We start from the raw sequence: 7546 nt of genomic DNA on the forward strand, positions 1-7546 counted from the left end.
AAACCTCTGGTTAAGATTAACGAAAGAGTACTTACCGCCAGGGACAGAAGGGAGTTAATCGAACCCCTTTTGCTGAAAATTATAATGTATATATAAGGTTAAATATTTTTCATGCATATATATTAGGGTCGAATCCCCTTAATTTCTTTGTGTGTGTATTTGTTTTTATTTTTTGATTCCCCTTAGTAAAAATTCTATTTCAACCATTGCTTACCACTTCTCCACAACGTTTATTGGTACGTACACAAAAGTTTGTGCCATATATAACCTATTAAGAGCTCAAACTTGAAACTTGTTGGGATAAAACGGTCCAAAGGTACTCTTAACATGGTATGATATTGTTCGCTTTAGACCAAACCCACATAATTTTCTTCAAAAGAACTCACACCACTAAGAACATCCAGCTCCTTATAAATATAATTGTTTTCCTTTCTACTTTTCATGTTTGGATTTATTCACACACCCAACAAAACCACATCTAGTTAAAAGTGAAGACACCACAAACCTTTGGTGGTTATTTCATACATTTATGTAAAGAGGATTCTTGTCTATTCCTATGCATTGCTTTGTGATGTTAGGTATATAAACTTACTCACCCTTGTTTATTCTATTATCTATATAATAAAATTTGACCACTAAGCCATAAGCCATTTTAAAAGTTCAATATCGACGACATCTTCTTGGTTCAGTTTAAGACAAGTGGCCAAACATAACATGTCCATTGAGATCCTTAAAAGTCGAAAAGTTAAAATATAAATAATAACTACCCTTAATTAAAAAATAATTAACTATTAATTTATAAGTCCACACTATTTACTTGATTGATAATGAAACTGAAGCTTACGACATCCTAATTGGAATCATTTTGTGATGAGCCGATAGGTCATCTTATTTATGTTTTAGGACCTAATTCTATATTTCGAAACCTCAAAAAACTTCATCTTAGCTCTCCTTGATTTGCATGCACAGTCCGAGTATTTTTTCGGAAAGCTTTTATGTTAAAAACTGATAAAAATAAGAAATTTGCCATAAAAGTTTATTTGAGTTGACTCCGTCAACGTTTCGAGCAAATAGACCTAGATCCGTATTTTGACTGTCCCGGTGGATCCGTATAGTGATTTGGGACCTGGAGCTATACCCGGAATTTAATTCAGAGTTTCCTAGCTCGAGTTATTAATTTTTGTCGAAAATTGAAAGTTTAAAGGCTTAATGATTTTTAAGAATTGACGATGTTTGAATTTGTTGATACCGGATTTATATTTTGATTTCGGAGCTCGGTATAGGTCCATTATTATATTTATGATTTTTCTGTCAAATTTGGTGAGAAACGGAGTTGGTTTGACGTGATTCGGACGTTCGGTTGTGAAAATAGAAATTTTAAAGTTTTCTTGAAAATTTCATTGGATTTGGTATCTGATTCGTAGTTCTAGGCATTATTTTGGTGTTTTGATCGCGCGAGCGAGTTCGTATGAGGTTTTTTGGACTTATGTGCATAATTTGTTTGGATCCCCAAGGCTCGGGTGAATTTCGGATAGGCTACGAAAGGTTTTAGACTTAGAAAATCTGGTGTTTTTCCTTAGTTTAGCTATCATCTGGTTTCCTTCTTCGCGATCGCGAAGGTACTCCCGCGATCGCGAAGAATGAACTAGGCTGGGAGGGTTTTTCTTCTATACGAACGCGAGATACCCATCGCGAATGCGGAGCACATGGGGGCCTGCTCTACGTGAAAGCGGCCAGTCACACGCGAGCACGTAGTGTATTGAGGTGGGGGTAGGGAATCTGGGGTGACTCAATGCGAACGTGAGTCCAGTCTCGCGAACGTGAAGGTTAGATGGGCTATTTCTTCGCGAATGCGTGGAGTCTCCCACGATCGCATAAGCCAAACAGGCTTTGTTCTTCGCGAACACGATGAACACCTGACACCAGTGATTAAAACATTCCCAATTACGGGATTTTGCCCATTCTTTTGAAATTTCAAAACTAGAAAACCCTAGAGGCAATTTTCCCACGAGATTTTTTTCCCCAATTTGGTAGTAAGTCATTCTAACCTACTTTCTTTCAATTACCCATTACACTTCATAAGTTTTCAACCTAAAATCTAGTGTTTTCATGATGAAAATTGGGGGTTCGGGTAGAATTAGGAATTTTTGTGAAATTGGCATTTAGACCTCAAGTTGAGGTCGGATTTCAAGACAAATTATAAAACCAGGCTCAGGGGAGGGGGGGGTGAATGGGTAATCGGGATTTGGTCCGAATTTCGGGTTTGGACCAAGCAGGCCCGAGGTTGATTTTTGACTTTTTGGGAATTCTAAATTTATGCATTGTAATTGATTCCTTTTGTAATAGTTGATATTATTGAATCAATTGTGGTTAGATACGAGTGGTTTGGAGGCGGATTCTTGGAGAAAGGCCCCGGTAGGACTCTAAATTGACCGCGGAGCGAGGTAAGTGTTGAGTCTAACCTTGACTTGAGGGAATTAGAAAACCCTCCGACTATGTGCTGTGTGAATTTCATATGAGCGGCGTATATGTGAGGTGACGAATGCTTATACACCGCTGAATTACTTATTTTTCCTGATTTTCGGATGTTCTTTAATTATCTCCTTCCTCGTCTTAAATGTTATATGCCCTAAATGCTTTCTATGCTTATTTGCTACCTATTAATCAATGCCATCTCCTATTAATGATGTTAGATCTTTTTCATAGTTTCATTATTCCCTGCTATTTGCTTAAACTGACTTACTTGTACCTTCTAATTGTCAATTACTAGACTGATCTCGTTGTGTAGTATTGCTTATGTAGATTCCTATGTTTTACAAGGTTTCATTTTGGGTTCAGTTTGGTATTTATTGATCGTAAAGATTTTCACGGTTTGACTTGTTAATTTGACTGTGCACATTGCGTATTTGGTATTGATATAGTGGGATCGGGTTGCACATCGCAACAGGTGAAATAAAAGTGGATTGATATGGTATAATAAGGATGAATTTGTACTGTACGGTAGGATTGGGTTGCGCGCCGCAACAGGTGAATAAGGGTGGATTGTTTCGGTAAAATAAGGGTGAATTATGATACTGATATTGTTATATGGCGGGATCGGGTTGCGCGCCGCAATATATATATATATATAATTTATTGTTGTTGATGTTGTTACGGTGAAATAAGGGAGGATTCTGTGTTGTACGATGAGATCAGGTTGCATGCCGCTACAACCTATACGTTTCCATTTCCTTGAGCTGTGTTGGTTTTCAGTATTTTTATTTGAAACTCTAAGGGTTGGTAATTCTGAACATCACTGGCTTATTTCTTAAGGCTGAAGCTATTATTTTCAGTTGACTGTTTTATTTTGTTCTGTATTTCCTTTTTCTGCCTTTTTTATATACTGTGTGTGGATTATAATGTGAGTGACCTGCCTTAGCCTCGTCACTATTTTGTCGAGGTTAGGCTCGGCACTTACAGAGTACTTGGGGTCAGTTGTACTCATACTACACTCTGTACTTCTTGTACAGATTCTGGAGTCTGTCCCAGCGGTAGTTATTAGCGTGCTAGGATTTAACATTGCAGCGGAAACTTGAGGTACAGCTGCTCAGCGCCTGCAGCTCCTGGAGTCCCCCTCCCTTTTATCTAGCCGTGTATTTTCTTTCAAATAGCTTTATATTTATTTCAGATCCTTGTATGTACTATTCTAGTAGCTCGTGCACTTGTGACACTAGGTTCAGGGATTTTAGTAGACGTTTGGCTGTTTTAGCTTCCGCATTTTAATTTGGATTTCTGAAATTATTTCAGTTCTTCTCTTTATTTAATTTACACTATTAACAATGGATAAATCGTTCTAACGTTGGCTTTCCTAGCAAATAAAATGTTAGGCACCATCACGGTCCCGATGGTGGGAATTCCGGATCATGACAAGTTGGTATCAGAACACTAGGTTACATAGGTCTCACGAGTCACGAGCAAACTTAGTAGAGTTTGGAGGATCAGTATGGAGACGTATGTACTTATCTTCCAGAGGCTATGGAGTTAGGAACAATTTCACATCTATTCTTCTCTGTCATGCGAGTTTATTCTACTATTAATGATTGAACTCTTCTATTCTTGGTCTCTCGCAGATGGCAAGAACGCTCACCGCATCTTCAACTGGACAACACCTAGAGCCCCCTATAGCAGCTCCTACGAGGGGCAGAGGTTGAGGCCGAGGTCGCGCTAGAGGTCAAGGTAGGGGCAGAGCTCAGCCCAGGGCTCGAGCGGCAACATTAGTGACAGAACCTCGGGTGGAGTTTGATGAGGAGGTTCTAACCCAGACTGTGCCTGTCGGACAGCTCAGGTCCCAGAGGGGTTCATCACCACCCAAGTGCTTCAGGATGCTTTGGTCTGTTTGGTGGGCCTTATGGAGAGTGTGGCCTAGGCCAGTACATTTCCTATGGCACTAGCCGTCTCTCAAGTTGGGGGAGGAGTACAGACTCATGCTACTCACACTTCGGAGCAGAAGGCTCCCTAGTATCGGACTCTAGCAACCCTACCAGTTGGGGTAGTTCAGCTAGTTGTTGCGGCACAGGCTGGTGATGGACATGCCATGTCTTTTGAGGGTTTATTGATATTGGAAAAGTTTACCAACCTCTTCCTAGATCACTTCAGTGGAGCACCTTCTGAGGACCCACGGGAATATCTTGACCGTTGCCATGAGGTGCTACGGAACATGGGTATAGTTGAGACCAATGAGGTTGATTTTGCTGTGCTTCAGATGACAGGCTCCGCCATGAGGTGGTGGAGAGATTATATGTTGACCAGACCATCAGGGTCACATGCTCTCACTTGGGACCAATTCTATCAGCTATTTTTCGAGAAGTTCCTTCTTGTCACATTGAGAGAGAGTTACCGTAGGCAGTTTGAACGTCTCTAGTAGGGCAGTATGTCAGTCACTCAGTATGAGACCCGTTTGGTGGATTTGGCTCGTCATGTTATTCTTTTGCTTCCTATCGAGAGAGAGGGTGAAGAGGTTTATTGAGGGACTCTCTCACCCTATCAAGCTTCAGATGACCAATGAGACTAAGGGTGAGATTTCTTTTTAGACGGTAGTTAATGTCGCCAGGCGTATCGAGAATAAGAGGTCTTCTAAGAGGCCTCGTCATTCCAGTGGTTTTAGTGGCGCCTCATCTGGAGGCAGGGGTACTTTTGGTAGGGGTCATACTCCCAAGCCATTTCAGTCAGCGTTTTAGGCATCCCACAGTGCTTCAGGGAGTCATGGTACTTATGTGCCTCATTCTAGGCAGCCAGCCTACAGTGCACTGCCAGCTCCTATCAGTGCACATCCTATTCAGAGTTATTACAGTGTTTATCTAGCCCATTCGGGTCAGTCTTAGTTTCAGCAGCCACAACACCAGGATGGATGTTTTGAGTGTGGCAGTTTTGGGCATATCAGGAGGACGTGTCCGAGATTATTGGGCAACCCACCACAGCAGAGTTCTCGTGCAATGATTTTGTCATCGGTTGCACTATCGCCCGCTCAGCCAACTAGAGGCAGGGGTCAGACAGCCAGAGGTGGAGGTCAGACCGTTAGAGGTGGAGGTCAGGCCTCTAGAGGTGGAGGTCATACTACAAGAGGTGGAGGCCAGCCAGCTAGAAGTCATCCTAGAGATACAGTTTAGAGTGGTGGGGCATATCCCTGATGTTATGCTTTCCCAGCCAGGCCTAAGGCTGAGTCATCAGACGTTATTATCACACCTATTGTTCCAGTTTGCCATAAATTTGATTTGGGCTCTACCTATTCTTACGTGTCATCCTATTTTGCTTCATATCTGGTTGTGCCTCGTGATTCTTTGAGTGCTCTTGTATATGTGTCCAAACCTGTGGGAGATTCTATTATTGTAGATTGTATCTATCGTTCGTATGTGGTTACTACTAGGAGTCTTGAGACTAGCGTAGATCTTCTACTTCTCGATATGGTTGATTTTGATGTCATTTTGGGTATGGATTGACTGTCACTTTATCATGCTATATTGAATTGTTACCCCAAGACGGTGACCTTAGCCTTGTCGGGGTTGCCTCAGTTATAGTGGAGAGGGACTCTTGGCCATTCTACTAGCAAGGTTATCTCTTATGTGAAGGCTCGAAATATGGTTGAGAAGGGGTGTCTAGCTTATTTGGCTTATGTCCGTGATTCTAGTGCAAAAGTTCCTTCCATGGATTCAGTACCAGTTGTTCGTGAGTTTCCATAGGTATTTCCTATAGATCTGTCGGGGATGCCACCCGACAAAGATATTGACTCCTGTATTGATTTGGTTTCGGGCACGCAGCCTATTTCTATTCCATTATACCGTATAGCCCCGTCAGAGTTGAAAGAATTGAAGGAGCAATTGCAAGATCTGCTTGATAAGGGCTTCATTAGGCCTAGTGTCTCGCCTTGGGGTGCGCCTGTGTTATTTGTGAAGAAGAAGGATGGGTCGATGAGGATGTGCATAGATTATCGTCAGTTGAACAAAGTCACCATCAAGAACAAGTATCGATTGCCGAGGACTGATGACTTATTTGATCACCTTCAGGGTGCAAAGGTGTTTTCAAAAATTTATCTAAGGTCTGGCTACCATCAGTTGATGATTAGGGCATCTGATGTCCCTAAGACAGCTTTTCCGACTCGGTATGGGCATTATGAGTTTCTAGTGATGTCATTTAAGCTAACAAATGCTCCGGGAGCATTTATTGATCTGATGAATCGAGTGTTCAAGCCCTATTTAGATTCCTTTATGATTGTGTTGATTGATGATATCTTGATCTACTCTCGTAATCGAGAGGAGCATGAGCAGCATCTTCGAATCGTACTTCAGACTTTGAGAGACAGCCAGATGTACGCTAAGTTTTCAAAATGCGAGTTTTGGTTGGACTCAATCGCTTTCATGGCGCACGTTGTATCAACAAAGGGCATTCAAATGTATCCTAAGGAGATTGAGGCAGTTTAGAACTGGCCTAGAGCCACATCCGCTGCAGAGATCCAAAGTTTCTTGAGTTTTGGGGGGATATTACCGTCGGTTTGTGGAGGAGTTTTCATCTATAGCAGCCCCATTGATCAGGTTGACCCATAAGGCCCCATTTAGATGGTCAGATGAGTGTGAGGCGAGCTTTTAGAAGCTCAACTTCTTTGACTACGACATTAGTGTTGGTGTTGCCCACAGGTTTGGGATCTTACAGGGTATATTGTGATGCATCTCGTATTAGACTTGGTGCAGTATTGATGCAGGATGGCTAGGTGATTGCATATGCGTCGCGGAAACTGAAGGTTCACGAGAAGAATTTCCATGTTCATGACTTAGAGTTCGCAGCCATTGTTCATGCGCTAAATATTTGGAGACATTATCTTTACAACGTATCGTGTGAGGTATTCACGGATCATCGGAGCTTGCAGTATTTATTCAAATAAAAAGAGCTCAATTTGAGGCAGAGGAGGTCGTTGGATCTATTTAAAGACTATGATATCACCATCTTGTATCATCCCGGGAAGGCCAAGGTGGCTGATAAGTAGGGATTTTTACTACTTATTAGCATCTTTTAGCTT

Source organism: Nicotiana tabacum, chromosome 5 (assembly GCF_000715075.1).
Source record: "Nicotiana tabacum cultivar K326 chromosome 5, ASM71507v2, whole genome shotgun sequence".
In the NCBI taxonomy this organism is placed as follows: Eukaryota; Viridiplantae; Streptophyta; class Magnoliopsida; order Solanales; family Solanaceae; genus Nicotiana; species Nicotiana tabacum.